This window comes from Cupressus sempervirens, chromosome 1 (assembly GCF_028749045.1).
Source record: "Cupressus sempervirens isolate cs-2001-9-10 chromosome 1, ASM2874904v1, whole genome shotgun sequence".
In the NCBI taxonomy this organism is placed as follows: domain Eukaryota; kingdom Viridiplantae; phylum Streptophyta; class Pinopsida; order Cupressales; family Cupressaceae; genus Cupressus; species Cupressus sempervirens.
In genome coordinates, this window is record NC_143118.1 from 487662852 (window position 1) to 487685219 (window position 22368).

Genomic DNA, 22368 nt, shown 5'->3' on the forward strand with positions numbered 1-22368 from the left:
TTAGCCTCAACTGTCCATTTTAGGGTTAGGTAGGATACAATGAATCTACTTACTTTTTCATTTGGTTCCTCTTGAAACATCTTCTTCAATCTCCCTTGAATTCACCTCAAAATGGTTTAAGTTTAACTTTATGCGACCAACTCATCATAGTTATCTTCCACACACTTCACACAATTCAATAAAGTAGAATAGTTGGCTTAGATTCATCAAATCTATGCTTTAACATGTATACTGGCACTCGACATCAATATGTTGCCACTCAGCTTCCATAGTGTTCTTCCACTCATCTTCAACTAGTTGACTTGGTAAACACTAAAGTTTACTGATGCTTGACATCAACCAAACTTCACTCGACTTACTCTAAGTTCACTCAACATACACTGAATTTTCACTTTGCTTAGCTCCAACTAATTTTTTGCTTGGCTTACACTAAATTTTCTTGACACCTATTGTGCACTTAGTCAAGCTTGGCAGACACAATTCTTCTTGCTTGTTCTTCTAGACTTAATCAGTGCATCCAAACTTTCCAACCTTAAGTAGATAATCAATACACTGTATCATCACTGTCTTAACTGATCTTTATACTCCTTTTTCATACCATAACTCAACATTTCCTCTAGGTGCTCTTATTATCTCATTTGATCAAAACCTCTTCATCAAGCAAACAAATGATAGTACTCAAATTAACTAGGCAATTGTCTTACCAGCAAGTAGTAGATTTAACATCAGTGACAAAACAATGATTGAAAATTATTCTCATACTTGTATCAATCTTTTCTCAATAGAGAGATCGCAGTCATTATAATAAGAGAAATCAAAGAGATTGATGTCAAAGGGAGTTCACACTGATAGAGGGAGTTCTTATGGATGAGAATGAGAATGAAACTAAGGATATTGTCCTTACTTCTATTTTGCTCTAAAAATTTCTTTGTATCATGACATGTTGTGTTTCCATCAATGCCAAAGAGGGAGATTGTTGAATGAGATCATTCAATTATATGTTGTCTTTGATGTAACACAAATGTCAAGTCTTAACAGAGCAATCAATGTCAGTTGAGCTTACTCAGGCATTGAAGGATGTTTCTTGTGTATGTTGAGCATTTCAAAAAGACAACACAAAACTAGTGTTAATCGAGTTCACTCAGTTACCAAAGGAAATTGGCATGGAACCAATGTTAACCAAGCCCACTCGATTACCAAAGAAAGTCTGAAGGAAAGTCATTTATGAGTTAGTGTTGATCGAGTTAGGTCAGCTAACAAAGGATTTTCATGTATCAATATATTGGATCTGATAGTTTTGTTGGTTAGTTCTAGCCAACACATGGGATGAATTTCATTTGTTTGAAAGTGTATTCAAGTTGACTTAACAAGGTAAAACATATAAATATAAGGTTGAGTTGTGGATTGAATTGTGAAGAAGCATGGGATTCAAAAGATAAATCAAGGAATCAAATTGGAAGGTTATTAGAGTATCAAGTTGACCAAGCTGCAAAGAACATTCTGATAGGATCAGGTATTCAAGCTAGAACAGAGATCTAAAATCATCAAAGATAGTTGCTTCAATAATCAAGTCAAGTCATTGTTACTCTCTAATAATTGTAGTAGTGAATCAAATCTCCTGACAAAGTTAGCCTAATAGTTATTTGCCATATTCTCTAACAAGGTGGCATTTCTAGATTAAAGTGTCTAAAGACCTCTAACAAGGCCACTCCTGACAAGGTGAACTAAATCCTTTAACAGGGTCACACCTAATAGTGTGTTTTGTAACCTTTAACAAGGTTGGCTCCTAACAGGGCTTACTTCAAAAGAGTGATTTAAATAATAACTAGTAGCAATTGACGATTTTCCCAAATTAGGTTTCCACATTAAATTTTGGTGTCTCTTGTGTTCGTGTTATTTGCTTTATGATTCTACAACTAAGTGAATTAAGGTTAAACACACTAAACATCTTAAGAAGTAATTCTTAGTGTTATCTAAGTGTTCTTGTGTTAACCAAGTTACAACAACATTTTAGTTTTGAGCAGAGTTTGGTTGTGTATTGTATTGACATCTTAAGGGATCTTGAATTTTTTTTTTGTGGTAACTGATTCATCCCTCCCCTCTCAGTTACTCCTCTTATATTTCCAACAAGATTAATATGGATGCAATTAATCTTTTTTTATAGATTTTGTATGCAATATAGAATGATAATCTAGATGATCAAATAATGACACAATTAATCTATATGAACTCAATAACTGTAATAGTTCTCAATAACAATGATGCACAATATCGCTAGAGAAGATTCAACATTATAACTTTACTCTTCAATTGTACATAAGAAATGAGGGTTTGTAAACATGGATTGATAGGTCCAAAGGATGAGTTCAAGCCATATACCTCCTAATGATAAGATACCTTGGGAGGTGGAAGCACAATTCACTTTCTTGATTTGGAGTGATAAGAGATAACTAATCCATCTGATTTAGATAGCTCAGTCAACAACTTCTCTTTTTATAGCCATGATGTGATGGTTCACTTGTCTTTATGATTTATGCATAATCAAGTTAACTCCTTTATTTAGTTTTTAATTGTGTGTTTAGATTTGAACTCAACTTTTCACTCAAACTTTGTTTTTTAATTATTTTTGTAAATTTTAGAATATTTTGAGAAGATAATTGAATATTTATCTCATTTAATTGGATTTTATTAATTTATGAATATTTAATTCAATAATTGATATTTTAAGAGATTTAATTCTAATATTGCTATTAGAATTTAATTGTGTGATTTTTGAGTCAAACTCATTGACCCATGTTTCATGAGTAGTGATTCAACATGAATCCATCTCTCATGAGAATAAATGTAACACTTAGCACTCATTGGATCTAGGTGATGCTCACAGGGGTGAAGCATCGAGACTTCTCGAGAGGTCACCCATCCTAGTACTACTCCAACCTGAGCACGCTTAACTATGGAGTAATGGGATGGGTGACCTCCCAAGAAGTCCCCGTGCTTCACCCCTATGAGCATCACCTAGATCTAATGAGTGCTAAGTGTTCCATTTATTTTCATGAGAGATGGATTCATGTTGAATCACTACTCATGAAACATGGGTCAATGAGTTTGACTCAAAAATCACATAGTTAAATCCTGATAGCAATATCACAATTTGACTTGTTGTGCAAATTATCTCCTACTTATCGATTTAATTCTATTTAACTAATTCTAATTCCTTTTTCATGTGTAATTGACAAACGGGTTCAATTTATTTAATGTGTTGGGATATTAATTTTTTTTTTTTTGATCAGTAAGAGGCAGATTAATTATTATGTGTTGTAATTAATTATTATTATTATTTATTAAGCATGATCATGAATAGATTTGAACCCAAGATCTCTTCGATAAGAGGCTCACAATTTACCATTGTGTTGTAGGCTCTTGCCTGTGCTAGGATATTAAATTAAATTAATTGATTTAGGATGATTTAATTTCCAATTAATATCAATACTTAGGAATTAATATATTTTTAATGATTATGAAAGTTAATGATTTTATACAATTTGATACTTAGATCAGCTAAATGATAGAAATTGGTTGCCTTTTGGCTCAAACTTTTGATGATTTTAGGTCAATAATTAGGATTAGGGGCACTTGGTTTAGAAGACCATTTATAGATGATTATATTTTCCCCTCTTTTAATTGATGTGCAATGAGTGCATCTATTCAAAAAATATTTCATGTTTGAAACACATGACAACTTGATGTGGTTCAATGAAGCTATTTTGAAAATATTGAGAGATGAAATCAATTTGGAACTTGATTGAATGAAAAATGATTGATGGGATAGATAAACTAGCTTTGAACTTGGTTGAACAAAGGTCAATTGATAAAATAGAAACTAACTATGAACTTGATTGAACAAAGGTCAATTGAGTAGATAGATAAACCGACTTTGAACTTGATCGAACAAAGATCAATTAAGAAAAAGAATTGACTTTGAACTTGATTGAATTAAATTTGATTAATATAGACAAATTGATTCTGAACTTGATGAAATGAAGATCAATTGATCAATGATTGAAATATTCAGTTTGATATGGATTTTGATGAAACTAAATGTTTGTCTTGAGTTAATGATTCTCAATAATTAATCAGATCGATATGGTTCATGATGAACCTAATTAATGTCAAGAGATTGATAAGAATAATTGACTTGATATGGATCATGATGAAGCCTTTTTGCCTAATTGATAAGACAATATTAGATTGATATGGGCCCTGATAAACTTGCTATTCCTCTAGAGATTTGATTGAGATATTTTTTGAAAGTAATTTGATATGGATTCTAATGGAATTACTCTTTAAGAAATATTGATTAACCTCAACTTGATATGGATTTTGATGAAGTTGATAAAATATGCAAACACATCAAAGAGTGCTCAAATTGATGTGGGTTTTGATGAAACTGAGAAGCCCTTGATGATAAAAATGCCCCTAGAGATGAGTACTCTCAGTTTTGATCAGATTGATAGATTGATAAGTTGATTGATTTGATGATGCATTCATCTTGCCTCCTCTAGAGAAAACTCAAAATATGATTACATATTGATGATATAAAGAAACTTGACATAAGAATTAGATTCAATGATGATAAAAAATGACATGGAATTGATTATGAAAGATTTTGAGCATTTTTTGCATGATTTGAAAGTTTGACTAAGTTTGATCTTCGTTGACCAATGGTGATGATGTTTGAAAAATTGATAATAATAAAAAAATGATATTGTTCGTTGATTGATTTTATGTCATAATGATGCTTGCACAACTAGTTGATCGTGTCAGCCCCAAAAAAACTTATTTGTGATTTTGAGCTATTAGATGATTTCAAATTTTGATTTTGATTTTAAAAAATGGATTTTGGACCATTAAATTAGCTAAGGGGGTGATTTTTATGCTTACCATAGCACTTTTAAAAATTAGGTCAAAACCTATATAAGCCCCAAAAGGTCATTTCATCCTCATTTGAAACATTTGACTTTCTAAACCTTCCTTCTGAGAAAAATGGTGGTCCCAATGGAGAAGCATAGATTTGATCTCCAAAGATGGCATAACCACCTAAGAGAGTATTCACCACATATATGTCATCGATTATATCCTTTGTGAATCTTGAATTTTGCAATTTCATTGGTATTTTTATGTTTTTGGATGTTTTTACATTCATTTTTGTATTTCGTCATTTGAAGACTTTGCTTGCTAGTCTCGTACAGTGAGAAATATTGTACAAGACTTTAGTAACAACATGTTATGTCATCTAGAGTCCCTTTTTTTGTCATTTGAGGGCTAACCACCTCTCATTTGGGATGTACTAAAATAGCTCATTTCCTTGTCTTATCCAATGAGAAAGCTCGTACGAAACTGTTTATTCATACACCATCCAATGTATTCTCGTACGAGATTTGGAGACAATTTTTACATTTCTTGTTTTGTCGTACAAAAATAGTGACCCATTTTCTTATATTTAGACTTAGAATTTCCTCATTTTGATAATTGGGATGTCATCATATACCTATTTAGCATCTTTCTACATGCATATTGCATGTTTTTCCATATTTTTGATTGCTCATATTGATTGATTACTGATAATTGCATTTGTTTCCTTTTGCAAGTTGATCTTCTAGATGTTGCCTTTAGATATACATATGCTCCCACACAAGTGCTCATCCAAGACTTTTTTTCCAAAGAGGTTACACATGTAGATATCCTTGGATTGAAACCTCTTCATGAGATACGTGACATTTAGGTTGATCATTGTGAGTGCTAAATACAGGCCTCTATGATTCACACACTTCAACATGATCACTATATGAAGAATCCTCCTGGAACGAACATGTGATTGTCCATCCAAAATATCCAACAAGTCAATCTATTGCCTCCCAACTAGAATGAATTTACTAATTGCTCTTAGATCGAGAAGCTAGTAACCAGACATCTAGAATGAAGGATTTAATAGCTAAATGATGTGCACTATTTATGCTAGATGTATGCAAAGTTAATCTAGAAATAAGAAAGAACAATTAATTTAAATGAATGCATATTTAAGCTAAATGAGATAAATATGCAAAAAAAATCAAAGCTATGATTGTAAAAAATGGGTGATCATTTCAATATAAGTTCGATGTCATTCACTTTTAACCTCTGAAGTAAGGAATTGAGAACTTCTTAAATAGAAACCAAGAATTGATCAACGATTGAGATCAAATTGAATGAATGATCGAGATCTAAAGAAGATTCAACCAGAATAGAAAGTTTCCTTATAAAAAGGAAGTTAATTGATTGCTTTTGAGTGGAATAAGGAGTTAACTAATTTAATTCTTTATCTGATTTCAGTCCACTTAGATTTTTCATTTCTAAACTAAAGAGAAGATTTGGAGAATATATTAAATTTAATAAAATATAACATGACCTCATAAATGAATAATCTTAATTAATTGAATAATTAAATTCAATAAACTAAAATGAGGATATATTTCATTAAATTAAATACATTTAATTCCTTTATGTGTATTTTAGCAAAAGGGGTGGATTTAATTTAATACAAGTGCTAGGACTCATAATTAAATTAAATCGATTAATTGGTTTACCTTTGCTAATTCGATGAATATTCAGGAGTTAATTAAAGTAAGTTATTAATACAAATTAATGATTTTATACATTTGACACTTAGGTCGAGTAGAGATTATAAAAATCAGAATTGTCTAGTAAAATAGGACTTGGGATTGATTGAATAGACTAGAATTGGTTTAGCATGGTAATGTGCCAATTTTAGGGTATTAAATTTTCCCCTCTTTGAATGAATGTGTGAGTAGCACATTTGATTTAAAGAAATCAAAAGTAGGAAGCATAGATTAAGAAATGAGATTGGTTCTGAAATTGATGATACAAAGACCAATTGATAAGCTTTTTAAGGTTATCTCCAGAACGAAGCTCAACCTTAGGGAATCCAGATAGAACACCTAGATACTGAAGTTGATAGAACAAAGATTGTTCCTAGAACAAGGCTCAATTCTCAAGAGTCAGGGTTAGATTGTCCCCATACCTATCTATTAAAAGATGACAAGATTAATCACGATTCATAGAATTATCCCTAGAATGAGGCTTAATCCTCAGGAGTCAAGGTTAGACTGTCTCAATACTCGTCCATTGAATAGTGATCAAAAGAAAGAGCTTAGAATTGTCCCTAGAACGAGGCTCAATTCTTAGCAAGAGTTAGGATTATCTCTAGAACGAAGCTTAATCCTTAAAAAGAATTTGGAATTATCTCCAGAACAAAGCTTAATCCCCCAGAGTCTAGATAGAACATCTGAATACTGGTCCATAAAAGAGATAACGAGACCTATCATGAGTCATAGGATCATCCCCAGAATGAGGCTTGATCCTTGGGAGTTGGGGTTAGATTGTCCCAATACCTGTCCATCAAACTCTAACAAGAACTGTTATAAGGTTGATTAGTTGATTAAAAGATAAGATAGATGACATATGATGCTAGATTGGGGGGAACAAAGATGCCCTGAGTAATGAGATGCCCTTAGCGATCAGGACATAATGTTCAAATTGAGTTGAAGCCAATTTTGAAAGATTCGATGATGTAATCATGTTGCCCCCTCAAGAGTGAAATTAAAAGATGACATCCTAGAATAGTGATGCAAAGCAATATATTGAGAGATACTGAAGAAATCCAAGATTTAGAAGAATATAGAAGAGATCTGAAGGATTTGAAGAAAATTTGAAGTTTTGTCAAAGTCTAAAAGACCAAGGTTGACTTTGGTTGACCAAAGTTGATTAGATTTGACCAGAGTTGACATTTTCTAGAGATTTGGAAAATTTGAAGAAAGATGTGATTTGACAATATCTAAAGATTCATAAAGTATTAGAAAATTAGACTGTACAAACATTCGATTGCGTCGATCCCAAAAATTTAAAGTGTGAATTTGAGTCGTTAAAATGTGTCAAATTTTGAATTTGATCCCGAAAATGGGTTCAAGGTAGCCAGATTAGCCAAGGGGGTTATAATTGATCACTTGTGGAGTTAAGATGAAACATGGTACTTTAAAGAAACCAACAACCTCTCATGCTGAAAGATGAAAGTAAAGTAGTGATCAATCTATATTTCTATGCAAGTGGAGTATGAAATGTAACCCTATGCTAGGTGCAACCCTAGGTCTAGTTACCAAACTCATAGAATTATTATCACTGAGTGTTTAGAAAAAAACACAAACATCATACAAATCTCACTGAAATTGCAATCATGAGAATGTGAATATGACACTTGTCTTAGATAGTCGAGATTAAATGTAAGCATTAAGGCACAAGAAGCCAGAATGACCAAAATATTTGTCCATTTTAATGTAGCAAGAGAACATAAGCATCAAAGCATAAATGTTAGGATGACCAAGATGTTTCTCGTGTGAAAACACACTAGACGCATGAGAGATCCTTCTTATGATAAGTATTAAGTAAAGATTATGTTTGCAATGACCCTTGCATTCATAACCTGAGACAGAATTGTGTAAGTATACTCGTAGTGACCCGTACGTTCACTTAGTAGGACGAGTATCAGTAGTTACTATAGCATAGAGAATTCACTCAAACAAGCAAGGAAAAGAACCAACTTTATTGAAGTATCCATATAAAAAGAGTTGAGGTACACATGACCATCCAATACGAGATAGAGGCTCTTATAGTGGACACCCCTTTTATATGGATGCTTCAGACTATTACAACTAAACCATCAAACGTAAAGCAAAGAAAAGATCATGCCCCTAGTGCTCACTTCTCTAGTCACAAGAGACATCATTGATTTTATCAAAGGAGAATGATGAAGCAAAAACAAAACAAACAAAGAAAAGCTCAACATATCTCAAACAAGTTCAACATTTTTAGTTTAGTTTTTGTGTCATAGGATTAATGTTGAGTGTCGATGTTCAAAACATTTGTGAAAGAAATCGCATCAGTAGGAGGACAAAAGTAGATAGACTTAGTTAGGACAACTAGTTACTAACGTCAAGGAGGAATCTTCATTGAGAAGAATCTTAATAAGAACTTAAGTGACAGTGGGCAGACATAATTAGAACAACTGGTGACAAAAGCTTAAGAGATTTTCTTTGGGAGGAATCCCTGTATTGACACAAGTGACAATAGATAGATGCAGTTTGAACAACTGGTGACTGAAGCTTAAGAGATTTTATTTGAGAGGAATCTTAGTAGTAAAGTAAGCGATAATAGATAGATGTAGTTAGAACAACTGGTGACTAATGTGGAATAGGTCTTCTTCGAGAGGAATCTCAATAGTAAAGTAAGTGACAATAGATAGACACAGTGATGTAGAGGGCTGAATGGTAGTATTCAAAACACAATGAGAGTTACAAATTTTAGAGGTTTAGACACTTGTGCCTATCAACAACCTTAAATCCTTCAAAGACTTTACTTGTTTAGGTTTGTCACAATACCCCTAAATGATGATTTTGGTTTCATAGACTCACAACTAACTTGGATAGAGAGACCTTTAAGACTCTATCATAATGCCATACTCCCATTTCACAAAGCTTTCTCAAATTAAACTTAAATGCCCAATACTCTGCCTATTAGCCCTGCTGCATACTTGAAATGGAAATAACTCTCCCTTTCTGAAGGCACTAAATAAGACAATGATATTTCTGGACACCCTTTACCAAGTTCTAAAACATATCAAAGACTTTCATACTGTTATTTTGGACCAACACACCTATTCAACATTGATGCCCTATTTTGAATGCATAAAAATGACCCAATTTACAAAGGAAGTACCCCCCGATGATCTCTTATCAACTCCAAGTCCTGGATAATGTCCTCTTATGTCTTCAAATGCTTAATTCCAAAAGAAATTAGACCCCGATATTCTACAATGTCAAAAACCCCAAATTGTGGCTTCAAACCCCTATTTATGTAGGGCTTTCTCAATCACCCAATTCTACACACTCCTGAATCAAATTGATTATGGATTCACCATCAAATGAACATTATACAATGTTACCACTCACAAAAAAATTCCTTTTTTGACTAGATCAGCCACCGCTATACCCGATCCACCGTTTTCATTATTTTTCCCTCACTGTTCTTCACTATGATCGCACTGTTCTCCCACGAATCTGCATATGAAATGTTAATAACCTATAATATATGTTAGATTATGTCATTCCATGAAGGTTAGGCTTTATACATTCATGGAATGACCTTCATTCCTATTAAAACCTTACTGTGACAGTAATAGCAAGGTAAAGAAAGTGTTGTTTAGATCAACTGGCGCAACAATAGTCTCAATGTAATAGCAAACTCATTCAATAACAATAGTATTTGAATAATAAAACCTTTTAATTTATCAAAATACCAAATGAAATATTTTGAGATTTAAAAGATCAAGGGAATCTATAGAAATTAAAGTTTTATTGCTTATTGTCTTCTTCACCAATCCGTACACTTGATTCTCCTCTTGTCATAACAGAGATTCCTTCAAATATATAAGACCCCCTAATAACTAATTCAACCAACTTCATCATTGAGTTGAATATTTGAGTTTAAAACCATAATAAACTAAACTTCCCTCTCATTTTAAAACTAGTTGTTACTTATTCAAATATTTGAATTTTAAATAACAAAAACTTTATTTAAACTCTTTCACACTAGCCTATTCTAGACTCTTTAGACTAGTTTTATTCTTGGAACCCTTTGGTCCATATACAATCAAGAATTGGTCCATTTAGGACTTGTAATAACTTGTAATACTAGTTTCTATTACATAGGATCAAAAGCCATTATAGGCTTTAGTATTTCCCAATTGATTTGCCTTAACCTCTGATTGTCTTGTTGATCTTGATTGTGCATTGCATCCTCCGAATTTCCCTTGAGGTTCATGAAGGTCTTTATGATCTTTATCTTTGGCTTGAATGTTTAAGGTGCTCTTACACCATGCAGTTAGGACAATTGGTCACTGACATGAGAGAGATCTTCTGCGAGACCATAGGGTGTTGCCCCAAGACTATGACTAGATTGAATCCATGTATGCATGAGCGAAAGCAACAAAATAAAGTAGGAAAGCAATTGCACAGGAGCCAGAAGATGCATTGTAAGATGTAGCATTTGAAACAAGAGGTGCCTATTTACTAGGTTTTCACCTTCTTGGCAGAGATTCTTTTTTTGCTACCATGATGCCTGCTTGCCAGGTTTTCATCAATGACACTTTTCTGTTTTTAATTTTTTTTTTTGTATTTTTGAATGTTTTTGGTATTACCAAGGTGCCTATTGCTAGGCTTTCACCAAGATAATGATTTTTTTAGGACTTTTAAGTACATACAAAGAGCTTTCAAAATTAAGTCAACTGTAGAACCACTTTAGGTGAAGAGTGTTGATGGGCTCCTTAAGCAGCTCTCCCTCATTTGTAGGAAGTTAGTAAGCACCAGATCCAAACACTGCAGTCACTATGTAGGGACCAAGGCAGTTGGGTTTGAACTTCCCTTTCTATAACCATTGTTTTTTTATTCTTAGAGTTTTCTCTTAGAATGAGATCACCCAGTTAGAAGTCATGCGGCTTAACTTTCTTGTTGTAGCTTCTAGACATATGCTACTAATAAGCTCAAAGATGATTGTACACCACTTTTTGACGTTCATCTAACAATTCTAGCTCTTGAAGCCAAGATATTCTATAGTCATCATCAGTAATGAGGCCCTTCATGGAGATTCTCAAAGTAGGAATCTCAACCTCAATTGGAAGCACAACATCCGTTCGATATACCAAAGCAAAGTGTGTTGTACCTGTTGGAGTTCTGATACTAGTTTTGTAAGCCCATAAAGCTAGATTAATCTAAAGATGCCAATCCCTTCTAGATTTGTTAACTATGAGATGTAAGTTCTTAAGGATAGCCTTATTGGATGCTTCCACTTGATCATTACCTTGGGGGTAATAAATAGAAGACCAATGTTGCGTGCTTATGAACTTTTTGCACAATTCTTTAAGATCCTTGTATTTAAATTGTCCTCCATTGTCAGTAATTATGGAGGAATGTACACCATACCTGCATACGATGTGATTCATAATGAATAGAACTACAATTTTTCCATTTTCTATAGAGAGAGGGACTGCATCTACCCATTTAGTGAAGTAATATGTAGCTGTAATGATGAACTTATGTCCATTTGGAGAGGACAGGGGAATTTAACCCACAAGATCAAAGGCCCATTGTTGGAATGGCTATAGTGTGATGGACAAAATTAGCTCCTTGGCTAGAGCATGAATCATATTTCCATGGAGCTGACATTGTTTGTAGGATTTGTGAGATTCACAAATTCCCTTATGTACATCAATTAATGCATGTTTTGACTCATCGAGTTCTAGACACCCAAGGAGTGTTATGTTGAGACCTCTCCTAAATAATTCATCAACAATGATAGCATACCATGAAGCACTACATATAAGGTGACATGTTTCATTTTGGGTTGGATTGTTTAGAATTGTTTGGTCACATAGGTAATTAAGAGTATATATGATGGCAGCAGGATGAATCATGTCCTATAATAGAACAGATCATCTAGGATTTAGGGGAATTATAGGCAGGATTCAGGGGAATGTCTCCACCAGGAACTCATGTCAAAGATCATTCTCTGCCATCTGGAACATGGAAGCAAGAGTAGCCATTACATCAGTTGCTTTGTTATCTGCTCGAGGAATTTTCTAGAAATTGATTTGAGCAAAGTATTTCTTCACATTATCCACCATGTGTTTATAAGGTATCAATTTCTCATCCTTTTTCTAATACACATCATTGACCTAGTTGATTATGAGCTAGGAATCACCAAAGAAATTCTATTCATCAACTCTCCATTCAACTACAATCTTCATGCCATTAATTAGGGCTTCATATTTTGCAATATTGTTTGTATAAGGAAACAAAATCTTGTATGCCTTATGTAGTGAATACCTTTGTGGTGTCATGAATAAGAGCCCAACACTGGATCCCTGCTGTGTGAAGGAGTCGTCAAAGAACATCACCCAAGTTTGATGTGTTAGCATTAGAATTGAATTATCAGGAAAGTCAATATTTAGCAGGAGAATACTTTGTATTGGCACTTCTACTAATTAATCAGCAATTGCATGTCTTTTGATAGCTTTTCTCTCAACATACTGAATATCAAATTCGCTTAGTATCATGACCCACTTAGCTAACCTTCCTGTTAGAGCTGCCTTGCTGAGTAAGTATTTCAATGGATCAATTTTAGCAACTAGTCATGTAGTATGAGAAAGCATGTAGTGTCTCAACTTTTGGGAAGCAAAGATGAATGCCAAGCAAGCTTTCTCAACGATGCTATAATTCATTTTATAAGAAATCAATGTGTGACTAAGATAGTAGATAACACATTCCTTGTTATCATTTTCTTCTTTAGCTAGCAAGATATGAAGAGATGACTATGTTGCTAAGATGTACAAAATGAGAGGCTTCTCATAGATGCATCAAGATCGGTGGATTAGCAAGGTATTGCTTTATTTGTGTTAGACTCTGATCACAATCTTAGCTTCTATTATATTTCACACCTTTATGCAGAGTCTCAGTAAAAGGTTGTGACCTATCTTCTAGTTGTGAGATGAATCTACGAACGGATTGAAGTCTTCCTTGTAAGCCCCTCATTTGATTGATATTACGGGGTGGAGGCATGTCCATGATTGCTTGAACTTTCTCTAGATCTACCTCAATTCCTTTTTCAGACACAATATAACCAAGTAGTTTCCCAGATGTTACACCAAATGCACATTTCTTGGGGTTGAGTCTTAGAATGAATTTCTCCATATGATCTAGGATGGGTCCCAAATCTTGAATGTGAGTGTTTCATTTTGTGCTCTTAACCAAGGTATCATTGACATAGTCCTCCATTATCTTATGCATCATATCATGGAAGATTGTAGTAACTGTCCTTTGATATGTGGCACCGACATTTTTTAGACCAAACAACATCATATTCCAACAAAAGGTACCCCATGCACAAGTGAAAGCAATCTTTTCCTAATCTTCTTATGCAATTTTAATCTGGTTATAACTAGAAAACTCGTCCATGAGTGAGTACATTTCATATCCTGTTGTCATATCTACTATCATATCAATGTTGAGGAGTGGAGAATCATCCTTTGGACATGCTAAATTTAGATCATGAAAATTTGTACAAACTCTAATAAATTTGTCATGATTGGAGATAGGAACAATGTTGGAAATCCATTCAGCATAATCAATAGTGCCGATGAAACCAGCTTTTAGAAGCTTTTCCAATTCATCTTTAACAAGTAATGCAACATGGGGATGCATTTTCCTAAGATTTTGTTTGATCGGTTTAACTCTTGGTGCAATAGATAAATGGTGCATTATGAGATTAGGGTCCAAGCCTGGCATGTCTAAGTATGTCCACGTAGAATTTATCTTTTTCTCTTGGAAGAAGGCAATGAATTCCTCTTTTTCTTTTGGAGATAACGACTGTGCAAGATGTATCATGTGAGGCTACTCCTTTGTTCCCAAGTTGATCGGCTGTGTTGGTTCTATCAACACTGATGATCTTTCTTGAAAATGAGTAGGAAGTGCATCAAATATCTCATCCTCAGGCACCTTAGAGAGGTTTTCACCTTTGGATACACCTTTTGTTTTCACTGTTTTAGGTTTTGATACTGCCACAATGTGGTTTTCACCATTGGACCTTCTATTTCTTTTCTTTTTAAAATTATGTGACTAAGATATTTGATGCTAACTTTAGTCATGTTGACGCTTTATTTGTTGGTGGAAGATTTTATAGGTTCGACATTGTTTAAGTAGCAGGCAAGAGCATAGTCATTCTAGAATGTTAAGACTTCACTAGATGCATTGGAATTCTAGTCTATGAGCTCAGGATAGGTGAGTGAAAGAGATGTGATGGGTTCAATGGCATTCATAGTATAGTCATCAAATACTTGGATAGGTAATTCAAGACCTAGAATTGCTTCATCCACAAGTATGTTCGAATGCCTTTGAGTTCTAACATCATTAATCGAAGACTCGATGACACTAGTTGGATGAGATTCATTTGACGTAACCCTAACAATTCACCTACTTTGAGATAATTTTCATAAACATGAAGTTGATATATATCTTTGTCTATAGTTGCTTCTAAGAGAGAATCAAATTCATATTCTTGAGAAACTGTGCTACATTGGGACAAATTATAGAATTCCCCAGCAATAATAGGGACCCATTCTCCTTCATCATTTGGATTCTTACAAAGTTGCTCAATGAATAAAGCATGAATTGACTCTCCATGTTCATATTGAATATGGGGAGAATTAATAGTGTTGTTAGAAGAATCACTATCAACATCCGTAGTGTTGACATGTGAAACAAAGTTGTTTGGTTCATTGAAGAATTTAGAAAGATAAATAGGAATTGGATAAGGATAAGGATCCTCATCATCAACATCATCCTCATGGCCATCTGACTCAGCTTGTGACTCATGTTCAAATGAAATCTTAGATTTTGTTATAAACTTGTTAATCCCTAGATGGAAGGGAATCTTCTTGAAACCTAGGTGGAATGTATCTCAGGACCTTCTAGCTATCACTTTGACAGGATCAATCAAGCCATTTTTGTTGCGTCTGATCAAACCATTCCCTTTTTAGCCAAAGCATTTCATAAGTTTAAGACCTGGACCATACATTTTAGGAGTAATATCATGAGATTATTTTGTGAGGTCAACTGGAGTTTCCTCTCTGTATACCCATGAAACAATGGCTCTATTTTCATCTTCCTCCTCTAGAGGTACAATAGCTTTAACAAAGGTACCATTGTACTTAGTTTGAGGTGACAACACGAAACGTCTCTTCACTTTAGATGGTCTCTCATAATGACAGGGAGATTCACGAAGAGATGTCAAAGACAAAACAAGTTCTATGTGATATTCACCCATCCCAGTTTCTTTCAACTTGAGTGACTGCTTGATTTGTTTAAGCTTATCATCATGATGGTCTATAGATTCCCTATTAGCAAGTACAAAGCTTTTAGAAAATTTCAACATGTTATAGGTGTAACTAGTATTTGCAAGTTTGACAACTTTAGAGCCGTGAAATAGAAACTTGATGCATTGATGGTAAGTTGAAGGCATAACTTGTATTTCATGTATCCATGGTCTCCCTAGCAAAATGTTGTACACTAATGGAATGTCAAGGACTTGACAAGTGACATCCCTTTCTATAGGACCAACTCAGAGAGGCAACACAACAAGACCTAAAGATTTACGCTCAACTTCATCATATGCCTTGATGTTTATTTTGCAACGAGGATCAACAAACTCTTCAAAATAGCCCAATTGCTTGAGTAGAGTAGTAGAGACAATTTTTAAACCAACTCCATTGTCAATGAGCACACGACAAACACATTTCTGGTGTATCACGACTTTAATGTGTAACAGTTGGTTATGTGGATGACTCAGTAAATTGTCATCTTCCTCAGAAAAGGACATATAGCTAGGTGAGGTTAGAGGACCTACCATATATTGGAATAAACACATTTTTGGTGTATCATGACTTTAATGTGTAATAGTTGGTTATGTGGATGACTTGGTGAATTGTCATCTTCCTCAGAAAAGGACATATAGTTAGGTGAGGTCATATGATCTACCATATATTGGAACTTGTCAAGATCAAGATCTTGAGGTACGTTTGAATCTACCTATAAGTAGGTAAGATTTTGAGCAATTCAAAGATTATTATTTGAGCATTTGTCCATTGTAATTGATTGAGGATATTGTAGCTAGTAGCCACAGAAGATATTGTAAATTTTGTGCTTTTTCCAGACAAACCAGCAAGAGGTTTGTCTTTGTGTTGTTCTAACTTGGGAGCAGGAGGCACAAGGCCTTTAAGGACTACCTCAGCATGAGAATGTATAACAACATTGGCACAAGATTATGATGGTTCTTTGTTAGAAGTAGTAGATATAACACTCCTTAAGACAAATGATGTCTTAGGTTTGGTGTTGTCTTATTTTCTCTTGATGGTGATGACATCACAATACTCACAATCCATAGGTTCAACCATGTTGATCACATCATCATTGTTAGAGTACATAGAGTTGACCTCGTTATGAGGTTTTTGTTTAGAGTTTTCTCCTTTTTCATAAGATAGGAATGGTTCCTTGAAAGCCTTGTGATTTGAGTTCTTATTATGTTCGTCCACGATAATTTCACCATCATCAATTAAGTCTTGAACTTTGTGATGCAGGTTGATGCAACTACTGGTTTTGTGACCTTTGTGTTATGATGGCATTCGCAAAATGCAGTTTCATTCCACCATAAAGGTCGTGGTTTAGATCATAAGGACGAGAATTATTCAATGGAGAAATGAGCTTATTTTGTAGCAAGGTTTATAAATCACATCCAAAGGTTCGCCAACAGGTTTATACTCTCATTTTTGGTGTGTAACCCAAGATGAGGTCTTCATTTTATTTCCAAATGTCTTGTTGTCAGGATAAGGTTTGTCAATATTTTAGATGCTTTGAGATTGTTTTTAAGATTGAATGTTGCTTTAGTAGGTTTAGGAGTAATGTTATCAACGATTCCATCATGTACTACCTCTCAATTCTTGTTCACACACTTGGATTTATCTTTGCTAGAGGTTGATCCTTGTTTGGTGTCCTTTTGAAGGGTTATTTTGCCCTTTTAAACCATGAATTCCTCTATTCAAATAGTTTGTGTGACCATGCCTTCAAAGTTGCGTGGACCTTGAAGTTAAACTCTATACCCAAAGTCAGGTAAAAGATTATCTATAAAGATGTCAAGTTTTTTGTTTCAGGAATCTTTCATGAATATTTGGTGTATAGTTGTCTCCCCCTTTAAAGAAAGGTGAGGAAAGGTTGCCCAACTTTCTATTTAAGGTTACACAAGTCACATATGTTAACTGGATCTTATATATTGTGTGAGTACTATTGAAAAAATAGGTTAGCAATCTCATCAAATGTTTTGATACCAGTAGGCAATTGTGAAAACCATTCCATGGCTTGACCACCTAGACTTCGTGGGAATAGACACATAAGATATGTTTGATTGTGCATGAACTCCATAGACAAAGCACTGAATTCTCACAAATGATCTTGGGGATCAGAGGTTCTGAAGTATTTGTTGTACTTGGGCAACTTAGCTCACTTTGGAAAATGATGCATGTCTAAACTCTTGTCAAAAGGAAATGGATAAAGAAAATCTAGGGTGTGTGTTTTAATTGGTTTATCATTATCACACATCATTTGGGCTAGCTATTCTTGCATGATCTTTAGTTATTTTTGCAACTTTAACGTTTCAATTTCCTCTTTAGGTGTGATGATTGTTTCAACATTAAAGTAATGAGGTAGTTTGGCTCTTTCTTGAATGAGTTTGAGAATGTATTTCTCTTTCTCTTTATTAAGCAATATTTTCATGACTTTCTAGAAGTGCTTATCCGTACGACATTTTTTGATGTCTTAAGGAAGTATTTCTATAGTTTCCACATTCTCATTAGTGAAAAGTTCTTTTATCTTTCATTCCTTTGGTGATCATGTCCTCTACTATGTTCTTTATTTTCTTGATCTTGATCAACCATTTTAGGAATGTGATAAGTTTTAGTGTACATTGGTTGAAAAGGTCTTCTGAATAAGAATTCAACTATTTTTTCTAGAGATGTAAGTGTTTTTCTAGTTTCAAGATTCTCTTGATACAAGGGATTTCGATTGTGCTGAAATTTTATGGAAAGTGTTCTTTGAACATGAGGGGGTCTAACCGATGAAGGAGATCCTTCACTCCTCACTAGATGTACCCGATTCAAACCATGTATAATCTAGGCAGTGACCTCTACCATGATTTTGACCCCTAGGTCTACCTCATCTAAGTCTATAGGGAGGAAACACATTTCCACTCCTTGTTGCGATAGTCATAGATAGTGATGAAAAGAAAAGCTTAAAAAAGGACCACACTAGAACATAGCCTCAAAGTGAGATAAGAGTGTTTTATACCTAGGTATGAGTTGTTTGAGTAATGGCTAGAAAATCCAAGAGTTATGACTATCATGACACAAGGGTATGCCAGACACTAGACAACAAAATAAGATAAACAAATGAGGAGCCTAGTTCATATGTAAATAGCAAGTTAAGAAAGAAGTCATTGTTTGACACTATTGTAGACAGAGAAATGACCAAGTATCCCAGACATAGACCAAACTTGGATTAGACTTTGAAGAGGGAGCTCAAAATAGCTCAACATTTTTGACAGATTTTGATAGACTCAAGTGAGGAAATTGCTCCAGGGTGAGGAAGTACAAACAACCAGGCAAGCAGACACAACTGACAGAGTAGTTTTGATAGTTTTAAGACAAGATCTTGCATGAAGATTCATAGTGAATTGCGTGAGAAAGTACAAAGAACCTAGCAAAGTTTCAAAACAACAAATTTGAACCAGTTTTCTTGCATGAGGATTTACACGAAGCCATGTGAGGATTTGATAGTTTGACTAAAAAAAGATAAAATTTTGGCATAAAAGGACAGGTTTTGGAAAAATCTTACGCAGAGATTCGCAGACAGTCATGTGAGTAATTATAAAGAACCATGCAAAGAAGTACAGACAAGAAATTTTCTCATGCAAAAATGTGTAGAACTGGATGCAAGAAAGGACCAAATTGACAGTTTTGTACTGAACTTGAAGAGATTTTCAATAGTTTTGATAGTTTTTAGTAGAAGACTAACTATGTTCACAAGTTTTAGGTAGATATTAGTATAGTTTTCATTTTCAAGTTTTGGACATCATTTTGGTTTACCAATGACAGTTGTTTTCAGACACTAAAAGCAAGCAGTAGTCACAAATAGTCCAACTGAGAACAAAGCAACTTAGAAGTACGGTGGAGTCTTGACCTTTTATTTGTTTGAAATATTTAGACAAGTTAAAAGACTCAAAAAATACATGCTTTATCCCTATAACCAAAAATGGTAGAGGAACCAAAACCTTTGTCTCACAACTTATGTGCATGTGTTCACCTCACACAACTATGTCACCCCACTTGACGACACCTGTGTTTTTGGTGTATTCCAATGACACCTTTTTTTGGTGTATTCTAAGGACTCAATAACGTATATGCCGAATGAACACCCTTGTGGTAGGAGTCAAGGATATATGCCACCTTCTAGCATCCAGGTACATGGCTATTGTGAGTATCTACAGGAGAGATTCATCCCCCTCCTTGCACAAAGATTATGCCCCCTTTCGAAGGTGAACTGGGTAGCAACTATCTAAAAGTTTTTACTTAGCTTCCATTCACATTAATACTTGGTGGCTTCATGAACAAAGTTAAGGCTAGCAGCCCACACCAACATCTTAAAGTGCACACACTTGACTAGCAAGACTAGGACTGACACTGACCAGTGCAATAGACAAAGCCTCCTCTTGATATGTGATATCAGGCATCAAGAGGAAGAAATTAACATGGCTTTGGAGTCTTTCACTCTACAAAGCTTCTTTATTATAGTGAGTTAGAATCACCGTCAAAAGGTGTGTGCTCACTTGGGTCATTCTCGGAGGTTGGATCACTCTGACAAGCCTTCTAAAGGTTGACTCAAACTGGTGGTTTAGATCTAAGGGTCCAAGTTTCTGATTTGCCTCAAGGGGAAAGAACATACTCCTCTACCTTGTCACCTTACCCAAAAACCCACAGAACATGTTCATCACTGAGTTAGCTTATCATCCCAACTTGTTCTTTTCCAAGACTTTGATCCCTTAAAAAGAAATCATCATCTCTTCGTAAAAGGCTTTGCTTAGGAGAACCAATAAATTTCTTGCCTCCCTCAAGTACCATCTTCCAAAGGCATCCAGGTTTCTAATTTACTCTTAGGCATCACTTCTAAGTAACAAAGGGGATACTCCCCTATTCCTTTGTCTAGAACCCTACAAAGTTCATAAGCCCTATTAAACTATGTGCGAGAAAGTAGTAAAATAAGACACAATGTTTTAGTGGGTTTGAATTGTTTCTTTGACATGTGTATCTTTGACAAAACATCCTGCAATCAAATTGTTAGCATTGTTTAAGAGTTTTTAATAGGGTGTCTTCGACAAGAATTTTGCAAACCATTGTTAAGCTGTTGAAAATCAGAAACTGAAAATGAAATGCTTTAGAAACAACTGTTAGTTAAATCATCACAATAAAAATAGAATATGAAAACTGCATTTTGCATTTATTAATGACAAAATTTGCACGAAATTCTTTACAGGCCCACACAAAAAAATGTTGAGTACTGCGCGAGAAACCACACAATTATACACTTTTTTATGCGAGGAAGTGTAGAACAAGGAGTGAAATCTTAGTTTCTTCATGCGAGAATGAGTTTTTTCACATGAGAACTCGGGGAACTATACAAATGACAGTGACAAAATACTAAAAAATTGTAGAATAAAGAACAAATGAGGCCAAAAACTTGATTTCTTGGCCACATAGTGGGTGCAAAAAATTTGAGTGCAAAATGTGGGCCTCTGTGATTCACACACACTTTAACATGATCATTATCTGAAGAATCATCCTAGAATGAACATGGGATTGTCCATCCAAAATAATCAATAGGTTGATTTGTTGCCTCCTAACTAGAATGATTTTGCTAATTTCTCTCAGACCGAGAAGCTAGCAACCAGACATCTAAAATGAAGGATTTAATAGCTAAATGATGTGCAATATTTATGCTAGATGTATGCAAATTTAATCTAGAAATAAGAAAAAACAATTAATCTAAATGAATTCATATTTAAGCTAAATGAGATTAATATGCAAGAAAATCAAAGCTATGAATGAAAGAAATGGGTGATCATTTCAACATAAGTTTGATATCATTCACTTTCAACCTTTGAAATGAGGAATTGAGAATGTCTTAAATAGAAACCAAGAATTGATCAACGGTTGAGATTAAATTGAATGAACAATCGAGATTTGAAGAAAATTCAACCAAAATAGAAAGTTTCCTTATGAAAAGGAAGTTAACTGATTGCTTTTGAGTGGAATAAGGAGTTAACTAATTGAATTCCTTTTTTGATTTTAGTCCACTCAGAGTTTCTATTTTTGAAATAAAGAGAAGATTTGGAGAATATATTAAATATAATAAAATAGAATATGACCTCATAAATGCATAATCTTAATTAATTAAATAATTAAATTCAATAAACTAAAATGAGGATATATTTCATTAAATGTGTATTTTAGCAAAAGGGGTGGATTTAATTTAGTACAAGTGCTAGGACTCATAATTAAATTAAATTGATTAATAGGTTTACCTTTGCTAATTCGATGATTATTCTGGA